The sequence below is a fragment of the Bos javanicus genome, chromosome 27 (assembly GCF_032452875.1).
Source record: "Bos javanicus breed banteng chromosome 27, ARS-OSU_banteng_1.0, whole genome shotgun sequence".
Lineage (NCBI taxonomy): Eukaryota > Metazoa > Chordata > Mammalia > Artiodactyla > Bovidae > Bos > Bos javanicus.
In genome coordinates, this window is record NC_083894.1 from 22,769,527 (window position 1) to 22,787,053 (window position 17,527).

Here is a 17,527-nt window from a genome sequence, read left to right on the forward strand (position 1 = left end):
ATACTTTAGCCACTTTTTCAGGAAGGAAAATAAATCCCAAGAAGGATGATACATTACCATAGCAATGGGATGCAGAGCCACATAATTATGAGATACATGTATTTTAGGCTTTTTTTTTCTGATATAAAAATGCACCTATTATTTTCATTTGAAAATGATTTGCAGTATCATTTACAGGGGACCTTATGATTTTCTATTTCTTTCTTCACAAATGTGAAACCATGTTAGAAGTATACCAGACTATACGAATTTTCATTTTCATTATAGTGTTTCAGAAAAATACTAAGAATACATTTGTAAAATAATAAATGATAATTAGAGTAGAAATGGGATTTTTACTGCCTTATAAATATCTTTATTTATTTAAAAAATAACTATAACTATTTGGCCCAACTAAGGGAATAATTTCTATCACCAATGTAGCTATAATGCAACTCCATTTATTATTCTAGTGATAAAAATAACAGTGTAATATTTTTATAATTACTAAAAATTATTGAGTCAATATTGAATTGAGTATGAGTCTATACTTTTTTTATTTTAGAATGAAATATTCATTGATATTTTGCTACTTAATGTGATTGGTTATCCTATTATTTTTACTGATAAGAGAACTCTAATGTTTCAGGATGTCACTGTTGATGTGTTCTGCTTTACTGGAATGTTTTTAGAGGGATTTAGTTTTAACAAAAACACATATATCTTTGGAATTTAGTTTAGCACTTCTATAAATCTACTGGCTCATTATTCATTGAAGCAATGCCTGGTTTTCCATATGAGTATTTAGAGTTTATTATAGAGGACTTCTAGCATGTTGAGTATCCAGGATCTTGTAAGTGTGTATGTTACTGGTTTTTTAAAAAAAACTCATGTCCTTCTTAATATTTTGAATTTCTAATCTTGATATTTTATTTTTGTGTGAGATAAGCAAAGATTCCATTTTGTTTTTAAAATATGTCTATCTTCTGTATTTAAGTCATTTTTCTCATATATGTTTTTAGCAAGTTTGGTTTACCTTGGGCTTCCCACGTAGCATTAGTGGTAAAGAACCCACCTGCCAATGCAGGAGACAGAAGAGACACAGGTTCAGTCCCTAGGTTGGGAAGATCCCCTGGAAGAGCGCATGGCCACCCATGCCCTCCAGTATCCTTGCCTGGAGAGTCCCATGGACAGAGGAGCCTAGCATGCTACAGTCCATAGGGTCTCAAAGAGTCATTGGTTCTTCATTTTAGAAGAACCAAAATTGAAATACTGAGAAGTAACTTTACTATTCTAGATTCTATGTTAAGCCAATTGAGAAGGCCTACATTTTATTCTTTTGGTAAAGGGCTTCCATGAGATTTGATATCATGTTCTCTATAAAATATTAAAAATCAGACAAAAGCAAATCTAAGTGTAGACAGGTAACAATTTATAGTTAATTCCAGAAAAGGAGTTATTAGGCTTTTCAAAGTTGTCTTTGTGAGACTTGAGTCCCTATCCAGGTAGAAATTGTATTATAAACTTTGATCAGAAAGCATGAATTAGCTCCACTGAAGAGGGGAGAAACTAAAGAAAATGTGTACAGACTCTTTTTTTGGTTTAAGTAATATGTACAGTTGAGGAATTTTATACATAGATCTCAACAAGGTAGCTGTAAGTGGTAAAACTAGATAAACCAGATACAGTGTGTGAACATGTAAGTTCTCCATGTTGTTCAGTCACTAAGTCATGTTCGAATCTTTAGACCCCATGGACTGCACCAGGCCAGGCTTCCCTGTCCTTCACTATCTCCTGGAGTTTTGTAAACTCATATCCACTGAGTTGGTGATGTCATCCAAATATCTCATCACAGTGGCTCATCTTCTCATAGTGTCTGTACCAAGTTACATTTCCATCAGCAGTGTCAGAGGGTCCCCTTTTCTCCACAGCGTCTCTAGCATTTGTTATTATATATATTTTTAATGGTGGCCTTCTGGCCATTGTGAGGTTGTATCTCATTATAGTTTTATTTAAATAAAAAATCAGATAAGCTTACCCATATGGCTAATGTCATACTACAGTAAAAGTACCAGATTTGGGGGATGAAATGTATTTATAAATCTCAGAGTCCAGGAGTACTCCCCTCTCTTCCTCCTGTGCATCTTCCTTCCTTCCTGTATTTGGCTGTAAAACTTTCTTATTAATTAAAACATTTTATATATGTGTGTATGTGTTTTATGTAGTTAATATTTTAAATAACAATATATATACACACACATATATATAATAACATATATATATAATGTTTTAATTAACACTATATATATATCAGATCAGATCAGATCAGTCGCTCAGTCGTGTCCGACTCTTTGCGACCCCATGAATCGCAGCACGCCAGGCCTCCCTGTCCATCACCAACTCCCGGAGTTCACTCAGACTCACATCCATCGAGTCAGTGATGCCATCCAGCCATCTCATCCTCTGTCATCCCCTTCTTCTCCTGCCCTCAATCCCTTCCAGCATCAGGGTCTTTTCCAATGAGTCAACTCTTTGCATGAGGTGGCCAGAGTACTGGAGTTTCAGCTTTAGCATCATTCCTTCCAAAGAAATCCCAGGGCTGATCTCCTTCAGAATGGACTGGTTGGATCTCCTTGCAGCCCAAGGGACTCTCAAGAGTCTTCTCCAACACCACAGTTCCAAAGCATCAATTCTTCATCACTCAGTCTTCTTCATAGTCCAACTCTCACATCCATACATGACCACCGGAAAAACCATAGCCTTGACTAGACGGAACTTTGCTGGCAAAGTAATGTCTCTGCTTTTGAATATGCTGTCTAGGTTGGTCATAACTTTCCTTCCAAGGAGTAAGCGTCTTTTAATTTCATGGCTGCAGTCACCATCTGTAGTGATTTTGGAGCCCAGAAAAATAAAGTCTGACACTGTTTCCACTGTTTCCCCATCTATTTCCCATGAAGTGGTGGGACTGGATGCTATACACACAGAGAAATACATAGCTTTGAAATGTAATTCAAATTTATATACCCTTGCCACCTACTCCAATGTCACGATAGAAACATTTCTATCTCTCTAGAGAGTTCTCTAATGCCCAATGCACCCAAATCTTGCTGTCTCACCCAGAGCAAGCACTCTTCTGATGCCACAGATCTATAGAAAGTCATGGATCCATTTTGCCAATCATAGTGTGTACCATTTTGTCTTTTATCTCTCAGCCTACTATTGTTGAGATTTATCCATGTGGCTTCATCATTTAGTAGTTCATACCTTTTAATTGCTGAGTAGTATTTTATTGGATGACCATATCAACCTTTGTCTCTGAATAAAGGTCGTGTGAACATTTCCAGAGATAGGCTGTCAGATCACACAAATTATATGGCTTTGTTTTCATACCTCTGTCTTTCTGGCCTTTTCCTCCTCTGTCTACCATGGGCGAGATCATGTGACCTATCCCTCCTCCTAGTTTTCCTGAAGAGAACTCTCTTACTTGGAACTCTATAGGCTGTTGCATCAAACCTGATTTTCAAGTCTGTTTTTCCTTTTTGTTTCCCAGAGAAGTCAAGGGCCCACCCTATGCAACCCTGCAGGAATCAGTGCCAGTGCCACAGAAGAGGCATAAAGAGGCATTTAGAAAAGTCACTATCCTGGTGTCTCACGTATAGCTTCTGGGTTTTGCACTTAACGCAGACCTTACCTGCTGTGGCAGGAATAGATTATTTGGTTCACTCTTCCAAGGAGCAGTAGAAGCAACAAGGTAGGAAGAAGAACAGAGACTACTTTAAGCTGCTGTCTCCAATGATTTTGATATAAATGCCAGTAAGATTTTACTAGAAAGAATGTAGTAAACATTGCAAGGAATATTCAGAACATACATTAAAATAAAATATTTTAGGTCATTTTTCTTGGTCTTAAGCTTGAATAAAACGAGCTGTAATAAAATAAGTTCTAATAAACTGAACTCTCATTCATACCAGAGTCTTGAGAGGCAAGGACATTGTGAACCACAACCGAGGATGATTATAAAAGTGAGGAGACCTAGGCTGGGTTCTGCTTGTTACAGCATTGTTACCAGTGTGGGCTAGTGATGAAGCAGCACAGCATTTTAATTAATGACCTGGCTTAATTAGGTGTTCAAATCTATTTATAATTCTCTAAAATGGGTAGAGTTACATAGAAAGTTAGAGAATGCTTAATTATAATTCTCTTTAAAGAGTTTTCTCCATCTCAGATCAATAATTGTCTATAATTCCACCATACTTTCAGAGATCCATGAAATTCAATAGATAATTGATGTTCTTCAGATAGCATTTACAAGCTTAAAGATTTTTATATAGACTGGAGACTTGTTTAAATGCATTATTTTGTATTTTAAGAATGAAGCTCTTCCTTACACTATTTAGGAATCTTTGGAGTATTTATATCAAAACTGACTCATTTTGAGAGGGCTAAAAGTTGAAGTTACTGAAGAAGATTCTGTGTAATGTGAAATCATTGTCTATATGTAGATATCAGATGTTTAATTTTGACCCTATGCATTTTATTATCCTAAAGTTTTGTCTTTTTGAAAATTTAAAATGCCACTATTTTCTAGAATCCTTTTCTCTTTGTCTATGGAGATTAGAAAAAAAAAGTAAAGAACTTTTGAGCACTTATGTATGGCAGGCATAGAGTTTGGATAAAATTTGCATGCATTCACTCTTACAGGTCTCACACTCATTCTCCACAGGGATTTTCCTTCATTTGCATTAGATATGTATAGCTAAATTATGCTTTCTCCCATATTCTTTTGATTGTCTTTTTTTTCAGAGTGTCCTTCTTTAAATCTAAGTTGAAAAGGCCATTTTTGGCTGTATATTTTAGATTACTTCTGAAAAGTTCAATAGGTAAATATATCTTTTATAAATTATTAAGTTTACTTTTCCACAGGGATATGAAGCTGACCATTTTTTTTCTCTGTGTCCTGAAACCTAAAGATTCATGAAAAGGCTTTTTAAGTTGTGTTTTGATATTATGAATTAATACATTCTAGTATATTTGTGATTTGTATACTAATGCTGGAAAATAATAGAAATATTAATACCCTTATAATGATGCCTGATGTTTATTATTGTATATAACATTATATGTTAATGTATTTATAACTACTTGATACAATCTTGAAGCTTGAAACTGTTAAGTAACTAGATAAGGTCATATACCATGTAAGTAGTAAAGCTGAGATTTGACCCAGATAGAGAGAAGTCTAATCGTCTTTAGTGACATATGCTGAATTACCAGGCTACGTTGCTGAGTATATAATATATGAACATTGAATACTTAGGAGCTAACACACGTAAAGCAGCCTTTTAATTCACCACCAATAGAAAGCCTTCTCACTTGCTACCTTGTTTTTCTATCTTCAGGGTAAGATGAATTCCTTGTTGATCCTGGTTTACTATGGTCCCTTGAATCAATGCCTTTGCATGTATTGCTTCTTCTTCCGTTAATGTTTTCTTAAATTTCACCTGCCTCATCATTATTATCATGTTACTAATTAATTCAAGAGTTGTATTTTTCGTTAGTTCTTCCGTATCTGCTTTTGCATCTGTAATTGGGTGGTTGCCATCATGTCTGCTCCATGTTGGTTTATGCAAACCTCCCTGACCCTTGTGTATGTACTGGAATTCTCTGTTCATGTTTCCATTTCCTGAGAAGAAACATTAAAGAAAAACACACGATCTCTTTTATTTACCTTTTGCACTTGAAAATATGTTTGTAAATTTATCAAGTTATTTTATGATGTTTTATAAAATTAAACATGAAATTGGGAAATCTATTTATCATTGTCTTAAGCCTCAAAGCTTGAAATCCTTCTTCTATTTATTGATTTGCCCAGAAAAATAATACATTTTCTCTTGAGGTAATGGACAGGATATCTATTATCTTTCTTCTGCCTGAATGTATTAAAGTAGTTAGGGCTTTTACATAGAAAATGAGGGCCTAAATTACACAGTAAAATTCCTACTCTTTGTATGTGGGAAAAGCCCAGGAAAGACAAGACTGACTCTTTTCTTTTTTTTCTCCTAAAGAAAATATCTGTGTTAAGGAATTCTCATATAGCGAAGTTGTCTTTGAATTTTATAACATAGAGAGAATTGGGGAAACTTGTACATTGAGTCATCTTTTAACTTCACAGAAGGGAGATATCACAAGGTTAAACTATATAAATTGAAAGAGAGACAGCTATTACTATAAATAGCATGTTAAATAGAGAAAACTATTTTCCTGAAACCAGAAAAAAGCTGTTTTTATTTGTTTATTTTTTCACATCCTACAGTTTAAGAGTATTTTAAACCTAATTTATTAGTGGAACAGCTAATACTTCAAATCGTGGAAACTATATTGAAGATAGGAAGATATTTTGAAATAAGTTTCTTGACTTAGAAACCAAACTCATTCAAATCTTAGAGAGTAATAAAACTGTAACCTTTGGGGCTATTTTATTCTACTGGGCAGAGATCTATAATTTAATACATTTCTCACAAGGTCTAAGCCATTAATTTACTGGTAAATATCAAAGTCAAATAGAGGTACATTCTCCTGAATAATTAAATAATGTTAGATAAAGCTTGTAATAAATGCCCTAAAATGACATTGAAAGAACCTGAAGACTACCTTCTACCTTATTTTCCAGTTTAAACATTTCAACATTATATCACACACACACACACACATATATATATAGAGAGAGAGATGGATGATATTAAAACATAAAGAACTGGTGAGTGGGAAATAATTCACAACAGCTAATAAGTTTTATGTACCCTCTAAAAAGTTTGTGTGCCTTTTGGCCAAAAATGTTTATATGCTTCATATATAATAATTACTTATGTATTTATAAGAAAACATAAGTACTGTATTAGAGAAATTGAAAAATGTGTGATGAAAAATCTGGAGGAAAAGCATTGTGAAGACCAAACCCTACTGGTCAGAGGAGGGAACATGTCAGTGGGAGAGAGGAGCCTGAGATTTCTGTGCAAATCACTTGGTCTCCTAGGGCTTCAGTTCCTCCATATTTTTAAAATCAGGAGCTTCTTGGTGGTTCTTGGGGCTGCCAGGGAAAGAGAGAAGCCCACATCTCTTTCTAGCTCTTTCACTTCATTTTCCTCCTAAGTCTTTGAGCAAAGAGTTCTTTAATGTCCTTTCAACTTTGATTTTGAAGACTTGGTTCTTCATAGTGGGGAGACTTAGAAGACACATGGAGAGTGAGATAGGTAGGCTTCCTCTGTGGGGGCAGTTGTCAGAGGCTCAAGGAGTGGACAGTGTTCTTGGAGCCAGTCCTTATGCAAGGCCCTTCTAAGCTCTATTGGGAAATTCCGCCACTCTTATAGCTGCCTCCTACAACTCATTTGACTGAGTTTTCCTCTTAAGAGTTGAACAGAATATATCAAATTTATATTCTAAAACCGATGATCTTAAGCTAAATTTACCCAAGTTATTCAGTTATTCTCCATTTGACAAATTTATTTGTTTTTGACATAACTTGGCTTAATCTCCCCTGGGCTAACTTTAATCTCTGGGAGAAATGTAACTGGATCTGCAGCTACACTTGGTATTTCAGATTTTTCAATATTGATATAGCCACAGGTAAAACAATGCCTTTTTTTCTCAACAGTATGTTTCTACTAATGTGACTATGATTTTTCTAGTTTTTGACAGCCAAAACACCCTTGTTTCCTGTTTACTTGCAGGCAATTACTCACATGGGTCTTTTCACATGTACTGATAAGCCTATTCTTGCCCTTTTGCTATATATATTTTGCCTTTTTGTCACTGTGATGTAGCACTTTAAATATAACTACTTTTATTTAGTTTTATAAACACAGCACTTTTGTTTTGAGGTATATTACTCGTTCTGTACTGTGAGATGTAAAGAATTTGATTAAAATGTCTTATGTGCTCTATCCATATATATGTATTTTTAATTTGAACAGGATAAACCAGAGTACCCTCTAGCATACCTTGAGAAATGTTTCTTCATGTTAACATTAATCTTGCCATATTAGTATTGTATTTTGGGAGGGGGGGATAGTGCTTTCCTCATAAGAACCCACCTGCAATACAGGAGACCCAAGTCCAGTCCCTGGATCAGGAAGACTCCCTAGAGAAGGAAATGGCAATCCACTCCAGTATTCTTGCTTGAGAATTCCCATGGACAGAGTAGTCTGGCGGGCGACAGTCCATAGAGTAACAAGAGTCAATACAGTGAACACACTTTACTGCAACCTATTCAGATCTCACTGTCTCATACAAAAATTCTCATGTTACTCAGTTAAAGATTTGGCAAATACTAGCATCTATTTCTTAGAGATGGGTATACCAGACCACCTGACCTGCCTCTTGAGAAATCTGTATGCAGGTCAGGAAGCAACAGTTAGGGGTGGACATGGAACAACAGACTGGTTCCAAATAGGGAATGGAGTACGTCAAAGCTATATACTGTCACCCTGCTTATTTAACTTATATGCAGAGTACATCATGAGAAACACTGGGCTGGATGAAGCACAAACTGGAATCAAGATTGTCAGGTGAAATATCAATAACCTCAGAGATGCAAATGACACCACCCTTATGGCAGAAAGTGAGGAAGAACTAAAGAGCTTCTTGATGAAAGTGAAAGAGGAGAGTGAAAAAGTTGGCTTAAAGGTCAACATTCAGAAAACTAAGATCATGGCATCTGGTCTCATCACTTCATGGCAAATAGATGGAGAAACAGTGGAAACAGTGACAGACATTATTTTTTGGGGCTCCAAAATCACTGAAGATGGTGACTGCAGCCACAAAATTAAAAGACACTTGCTCTTTGGAAGGAAAGTTATGACCAAACTAGCCAACATATTAAAAAGCAGAGACATTATTTTGCCAACAAATGTCCATCTAGTCAAGGCTATGGATTTTCCAGTAGTCATGTATGGATGTGAGAGATGGACTATAAAGAAAGCTGAGCACCAAAGAATTGATGCTTTTGAACTGTGGTGTTGGAGAAGACTCTTGAGAGTCCCTTGGACTGCAAGGAGATCCAACCAGTCAATCTTAAAGGAAATCAGTCCTGAATATTCATTGGCAGGACTGATGCTAAAGCTGAAACTCCAATACTTTGGCCACCTGATGCGAAGAACTGACTGGTTTGAAAAGACCCTGATGCTGGAAAAGATTGAATCAGGAGGAGAAGGGGATGACAGAGGATCAAATGGTTGGATGGCATTACCAAGTCAATGGACACGAGTTTGAGTAAGCTCCGGGAGTTGGTGATGAACAGGGAGGCCTGGCATGTTGCAGTCCATGGGGTCGCAAAGAGTTGTACATGACTGAGTGACTGAACTGAACTGAGCATCTATTTACAACATTTCTTTATTCTAGTAATTTATTAATTGAATAATAAGATAAAAATGACTTTAACATCTACTCTTAAAGAGGACATAGACCAGTCAACTGAAATTCTCACTGCTACAAATAGAATAAAGTGGATAAGTTAAACTAATCTGAAAAAGTTTTTTAAAGGTATGAAAGATCTTTGTAATCAGTTAAAAACTAAATGAACTGGAAATATGCAGGGAGGATTTATGAAGAAGACTGATGGTCCCAAACTTTTTTTTCCTTGGAGTTATTGAAAATTTCCTGTGTGAACTATGGATTTGCCTTATTCCACATGATGGACATTTCCTGGTGAATAAGAATCCATTGGCATTTTGTTATTCTTACTGGCCTGATATGGTTGGATGGGAGTATATTGATTCTAAGTATAAAACTATATCTCCCAAAGGGGAGCTAAAGATTTCTGGAACTAGAAAGCTAGACTGAAAAGGTTCAGATGTCAGAATGATTGCATCTTAAACTCTCCAATAATTTCGGATTCTTAGAGTACAAAGTGCTAATAAAGAGAGGAGGTGACTCTCAAGTAGACAGGTTGTTCCTTCATTAAAACCTTTGGCAGAATTTCCATCCAGGAAGGTGCTTTTCTAAAACCAAGCTCAAAAGTCCCCTTAAACAAGAAAGGAATTCCAAATATCTTTTATGTGGAAGAGCAAGAGATTTTTTCCAGCCCTCAATAAAAGCCTAAAAAAGATGATAATCAAGGAACTAACAAAACCCAGAAAACACTGAGATTTAAAAGCCCAAAGCCCAGCCTTGACCAAAATCAGACTCTCACGGGATTGATGTAATAAGTCCCTCACCTTAGCTGAGGCTTCCCTGGTAGCTCAGCTGGTAAAGAATCTGCCTGCAATGCAGGAGACCCTGATTCAATTCTTGGGTACGGAAGATCCCCTGGAGAAGGGATAGGCTACCCACTCGAGTATTCTTGGACTTCCCTGGTGGCTCAAACAGTAAAGAATCCACCTGCAGTGAAGGAGATGTAATAAATATTTCACCTTAACTACCTAGTGTGAAAAGGGGAATTTCTTTTCTGGTGTAAGATATCATCTGGAGACATCTTTCATACACCTTATATATTGATACAATGCTTAGCATAGAATTTAATATTACTTGACATGCAAAAAGGCAGGAATAACCAAAAATCAAGAGAAAAACAGACAGCAGGATAAGACATACAGATGATCTCAGTGTTGGAGTAAGCAGAAAAGGTTATTAGCATAATTATGAATCTTATATTAATATCAATGAAAAATAATGGAGAAGATGCATACAAAACTTTCTGTTGAAAGTTGGCAGTACATACAAATTCTATAATGAAAAACTTGTCATTATTTTAAATTATGAAAAAGCATTGTTTGGTTTAATTAGTAGGAATGATGCAGATACTGACAGGCTCAATCCCAGATGCGATAAAATGAAATCAAATAATGATGGGCTTAAATTCAGCCATATCAACACCATATTACATTTAAATGGCATGAAATCCAAGTAGAAGACAAAGATTGTTAGAATGAATAGAGAGAGAAAAAAAAAAACAATTGTTTACAGGAGAAGCACCTTAAATTTAAAGAGATGGGTAATTTGTAAACAAAAAGAGAAAAAAACATATACGAGACACATAATAACTAAAATGAGATCATATAGCTATATTCATTCAAATCAAATAAAGTCTACTTTGAAAAGTAGTGTTTGTCGCTTAGTCATGTCCAACTCTTTGCAACCCCTTGGACTATAGCTGGTCAGGATCCTTTGTCTATGGCGTTTCCTCTGTCTGTGGAATTGAGTTGCCATTTCCTTCTCCAGGGGATCTTCTTGATCCAGGATCAAACCAGGCATCTCCTGCAGGCAGATACTTTACTGTCTGAGCCACCTACTTTAGTATAAGAATATCGTCACAAGAAATAGAGAGGGACATCTGTTAATGATAAAATGGTCAATTCAAGAGGAAGATAGAACAATCCTTAATTTCAAAATATATAAAGCAAAAGTTGAAAGAAATAAAAGGAAAAATCAAACAAGCAACAAATAGGTTCTAAACCCTAGAAAAATTCTATCACAGTTTTTACTTGACAAGTTTGGAATAAAAACTGTAGTTTAATTCAGGACCTCCAACTATTTTTGTAGATGAAGTTGTAGTAGACACAGCCATAGTCAAGTTATGTGTTGCCTATGGCTGCATTTGTGCTACTACAGGAAAGTTGATTGGTTGTGACAGAGACCATATGGCCTACAAATCTTAAAATATTTACTATCTGGCCTTCTGCAAAAGAAAGAAAAAAAGAGTTTGCCAATTCTTGTGTTAAATAATTATACCTCAGCAATGTTGAAAATCAGGATTGAGAATTATACAATGATTATATAAGAGAATGTTGTTCTTATTTTATAATATGCACTTAAGTATTTAGCATAAAGAAATGTGATGTATTCAAAATATTCTCAACTTGTTCAGGAAGTAATTTTTATTTACATGTGGAAAAAGTACTGGGAAGATAAGAGGGTAAGTATTCAAAGCATATGTAGATTACTTGGCACTTTTCAAAGTAGGTAGGCTATCTGCTGAATATGAAAAATTCTAGTACTCTCTAATTCTCTTAAAGAGAACTTGAAGTAATAAGCTGAGAGAGTTAAGACAGAGGGAAAGAGATGGACAGTTTCTGAAAAGTGAAAAAAAAAAAAAAACAATTTAATTGAACGTACAGTAAACTGTGGACTATTCTGAAAGAGATGGGAATACCAGACTACCTGACCTGCCTGTTGAGAAATCTGTATGCAGGTCAGGAAGCAACAGTTAGAACTGGACACGGAACAACAGACTGGTTCCAAATAGGAAAAGGAGTATGTCAAGGCTGTATATTGTCACCCTGCTTATTTAACTTCTATGCAGAGTACATCATGAGAAACGCTGGGCTGGAAGAAGCACAAGCTGGAATCAAGATTGCCGGGAGAAATTTCAATCACCTCAGATATGCAGATGACACCACCCTTATGGAAAAAAGTGAAGAGGAACTCAAAAGCCTCTTGATGAAAGTGAAAGTGGAGAGTGAAAAAGTTGGCTTTAAGCTCAACATTCAGAAAACGAAGATCATGGCATCCGGTCCCATCACTTCATGGGAAATAGATGGGGAAACAGTGGAAACAGTGTCAGACTTTATTTTTGGGGGCTCCAAAATCACTGTAGATGGTGACTGAAGCCATGAAATTAAAAGACACTTACTCCTTAGAAGGAAAGTTATGACCAACCTAGATAGCATATTCAAAAGCAGAGACGTTACTTTGCCAACAAAGGTCCGTCTAGTCAAGGCTATGGTTTTTCCTGTGGTCATGTATGGATGTGAGAGTTGGACTGTGAAGAAGGCTGAGCGCCGAAGAATTGATGCTTTTGAACTGTGGTGTTGGAGAAGACTCTTGAGAGTCCCTTGGACTGCAAGGAGATCCAACCAGTCCATTCTGAAGGAGATCAGCCCTGGGATTTCTTTGGAAGGAATGATGCTAAAGCTGAAACTCCAGTACTTTGGCCAACTCATGCGAAGAGTTGACTCATTGGAAAAGACTCTGATGCTGGGAGGGATTGGGAGCAGGAGGAGAAGGGGACGACAGAGGATGAGATGGCTGGATGGTATCACTGACTCGATGGACGTGAGTCTGAGTGAACTCCGGGAGTTGGTGATGGACAGGGAGGCCTGGCGTGCTGAGATTCATGGGGTCACAAAGAGTCGGACACGACTGAGAGAGTGAACTGAACTGAACTGAATGTGAAAAATGGATTTGTGAGGATACCTAGTAGGATTACTGAGTAATATTAAGGTTCTACTTGAGTTTTCAATTGTGAACCCATTATGATATCACCTCCCTTATTTGTGTGATTATTTACAGCAGTTCTATTTTGTGGGAAAAGGCATAGAGCATTATCATCTAGATATTCACTCAAAGTTTCCATTTCTCAGTCTATATGAACAAAATGGAGAAGGAGTCAGTACATGGAAAGTATTTGAAAGAGAACGATTATAATGATGAACTAGATAAATGGTATTTGAAAAGAAAGAAAGCACAGTTATTAAGGAATAAGGGATAGGGAGAAGCGTGTCATTCAAAGGATCAGAGATCTTTCTAAACTGAAACCAGACATTGTAACTGGGGCAAATCAAAGGATGAAGGTGGCAGAGAACACAGTGGAAAGCTTTATTTGTGATTTTGAAGATCTATTTTCTGTTTCAGTAAGCAGCCATAGAGGTCAGTGGCGGAGGAAGAGTTGAGGAAAAGGGGTTGTACATGGAGAGGTAAAATAAATGAGACCCTCGGTACTTAAAATACCAAGAATGATCATAGGACCACAGAGTAAGAGAATGAGCTGGTTTATAATATTCATGAATGTGTGTGTGTGTGTCTGGGCGTGCATGTATGTAAAAGTCACAGTGGGAATGACCAGGAGACGGTTAATGTTGTAAATGAGTACAGGAACAGAAATGAATTAAATTGATAACAGGATTCTCAAAAAATATTTGGTATTTAGGAGAAAGAGGAATGATGATGCAGATGTGGAACAAAGATATATAATATACCTCTGACTCTGAGCTACAGTGGTATTTGAGAATTAATAGCTTTTAGGGAGTTTTGTAGGTAGATCAGTATCCATGAGGCTAATCAGAATTCAATTAAAACAAAGAAGGAGAAAATTTTTCTGAATACTGTTTGGGACATACGAAAATTTTCTTCAAGTAGTCAATGTACAACCAACATTTATTGAATTCCTTGTTTTTATAGCATGTAAGAAATAAATGGGGTTTCCCAGGTGGCGCTAGTGGTAAAGAACCTGCCTGCCAATCCAGGTAGACAAGAGACATGAGTTCGATCCCTGGGTTGGGAAGGTTCCTTGGAGGAGGGCATGGCAACGCACTCCAGTATTCTTTCTTGGAGAATCTCGTGGACAGAGGAGCCTGGTGGGCTGCAGTCCATAGCATCACACAGAGTCATACACAACTGAGCACACACACACACAAGGAATATAAAGAAGACTAGGTTCATTGCCTTTAGCGACAGCCAATATGGCTTGAAGACTTTTTTGATATAGACTAAGATGAATACATTTAGTAATGTCAATGTTGGTAGGAGATTGATGACATTGAAAAACATTAGAATACAGTGCAAAGAAAATATGTATTTATTTGGGCACACTGAATTTGAGATGCAAAAGAATTTTATGTTTCAAGAATAATGTCATTTTTTGTCTCAAGACTCACAAATAGAGGTCCACATATATCTTGAAAGCATATTTTTTGTATTATAGTAAGATGTCATATCCCAATCTCCTCTATATGTTCTAGATTGACCCCAAGATCCTTTGTTGTTCTCTCACATTAAATATTTTTAATTCAAAAAGAGTATTTTTAGTGTATTTTTAGTAAGAGTTGACCGTGATCATCCTGCTTCTGTTTACCTAGTGTTTAGATTTTATGGATCTCTACATAGTCTATGGCTTCCCTGGTGGCTCAGAGGATAAAGCGTCTGCCTGCAATGCAGGAGACCCAGGTTCGATCCCTGGGTTGGGAAGATCCCCTGGAGAAGGAAGTGGCAATCCACTCCAGTATTCTTGCCTGGAGAATCCCATGGAGAGAGGATCCTGGCGGGCTACAGTCCACGGGGTCGCAAAGAATCGGAGACGACTGAGCGACTTCAAACACACACACACACACACACACACATAGTCTATACATTTGAGTCTCCACTTTTAAAAATTCAATTTGATTGGGTAGTGAAAGGATACTTTGTTTCTGATTCTCAAAGATTTGTAATATATAAAAGTTAAAAATCTACCTGTTGGATAAAAATGTTGCATAAATTAAGAATAACATAGAAAACTCACAGTAGCCAAAGACAGTAGAATTCGTGGTGGTAGAGTGCACATCAGATATTTTAAATAATATACATAAAGAATTCTGACATACTGCCTGGCACGTAAGCACTCATGAAAAAGTTCTTATCAATATTATATAAACTTATCATTTCATTTAATTATAGTTAGTAATGACAGAGAAGGCAATGGCACCCCACTCCAGTACTCTTGCCTGGAAAATCCCATGGATGGAGAAGCCTGGTAGGCTGCAGTCCATGGGGTCGGGAAGAGTCGGACACGACTGAGCAACTTCACTTTTACTTTTCACTTTCATGCATTGGAGAAGGAAATGGCAATCCACTCCAGTGTTCTTGCCTGGAGAATCCCAGGGATGGGGGAGCCTGGTGGGCTGCTGTCTATGGGGTTGCACAGAGTCCGACATGACTGAAGCAACTTAGCAGCAGCAGCAGCAGCAGTAATGAGGTATTCATGCTTATGTTGATTATACTAAGTAGAAAACTAAAGTCTCATGGCTTCTCTATTTTAAATTATGTCTTGAATATACCCATTTTATGAAGCAATAAAGCTAGCGCTCTATCCCAAGAATATGAATATAAACCCTTTATACCATTTTAGTAATGAAAATCATATAAGGTCTCAAAACTTATAGCTGTGATAAAATATATACCATAGCAAAGGAAAACTTTGTCTTATCTGTAATAATGTCAACCTCATTTGAGGGGTTTAATTATCAAAATAAAAGTACCACTTTTATTCTCTATGTTATGCCATTTTCTTTTCTTATACTTTCTCCCTCTCTTGCGTTACCAGTCTTGCCACTGTATGTATGATAATTGGCCAAGCAATTCATCTTTTTATAAGCTTGGCGAAAAAGCCAAAACATATGAACTAAGTGCAATGAAGAAAGAGTCAAATTAATAGTAACAAAAGCCTTAAAAACCTGATTTCTTTGGTGGAAAGAGGTTCAAAGTCAATTGCACAAAAATTTTCTTTACAACCTCAAAACAGTCAGCAGGAATGATCATTATTGGTTGTGGTGTTTTCCAGTGTTGAGTATGACAGTATATAAAATCGAAGTGCTGTTAAGAAACCATCAGAAATTTGAAGCCTTAGGTTCAGGAGCTCAAAGCATTATTCTCCTTAGAGTCACACTTTTTATGAACATAATATTAATGATGACATTGCATTTATTCTAGTCCCTCTGAAAATTTAGTGATAACAATATTTCTATTTTTTAAAGGGAAGAATTTAGTAGTGTTAGGCAGAGGAAAAAAATCTTACCTTGAGGTTATAGAAATATTTAATCATCTTGATTTTCTCCTACTTTGCTATAATGTATATTACATTAACTAGATTTATATTCCTACCTATTTTTGAAAATGAGATTGTTAAGACATTTTCCACGTTCTGACATATCAGAACATACAGACCATTCATTCATATGGATTCGGAATAGGATAATCCTAGTTATCATCTATAGCATTATGTTATTATAATTGACAGTGATGGGAGACTGTGTATGTAGTCTGCCTATACCTGTAATAAAAGCATATTAGATTAATTTGTTCCTTATTCATATCTGATTCCATTTGAACAAAATTCCAAATCATATGGCTCTGAACAAAGTCTTTATTTGCCTTCCACAATTAAAAAAGGCATTGACAAAATGCAAAGGGGTTGAGCAAATCCCCAAAACTGATTAATGTTTACATTTAGAGCTAGTTCATTTGACTAAGATCAAATGTTATTTAACAGACTGAGTTAAAGAAGGAGTTTTCACCAGGGGCTAGTTAATATTTATTTTCTCTAAGGACTAAACAAGAAAAGTTGGAATCCAATTCGTGATGATTCAGATTAGAAAAATAGAGAATATTTTATTCAGAGTTAGTAACTATCAGAGCAAATGTTATTGAATTTCTTTTGCATATGTCAAGATTGGCCTCCTTCTATCATCTGTGTGGAATAATACATGCAGCTTTAGCTGCCAAAAGTTGTGCACCGAAACCATATTTAATATTGTGGTGTGATAATATGAGCCACAGTTAAGGATCCTTCATGTATCTTTGCACTTTCATTAATAAACTAGATTCAAAATTTATTTTTATTGTGAAATAATTAGATTTATGGACTCATCTATTTCAGTTGGCTTGTTCTCTTTATTATAGAATGAGTTTTAAAAAGTTTAATCTTAAATAAGATTTAGTATTTTTAAAAATGTAATCTTTAATTTTTTTTTAAATTCTCTATAGAATTTAAGATTTGCATCCATCTCATTGCAGTAGTTTA

At 36.0% G+C, this 17,527-nt stretch overlaps 1 protein-coding gene and 1 non-coding gene across 2 annotated transcripts in view; both read left to right on the forward strand.

Annotated features, from left to right (window-relative positions):
- SGCZ (sarcoglycan zeta) overlaps positions 1 to 17,527 on the forward strand; it is a 178,171-nt gene that overhangs the window by 19,768 nt on the left and 140,876 nt on the right. The window lies entirely within an intron of this gene.
- TRNAC-GCA (transfer RNA cysteine (anticodon GCA)) lies at positions 14,866 to 14,937 on the forward strand. Its single transcript has one exon. It is a non-coding gene; the product is annotated as a tRNA-Cys (tRNA).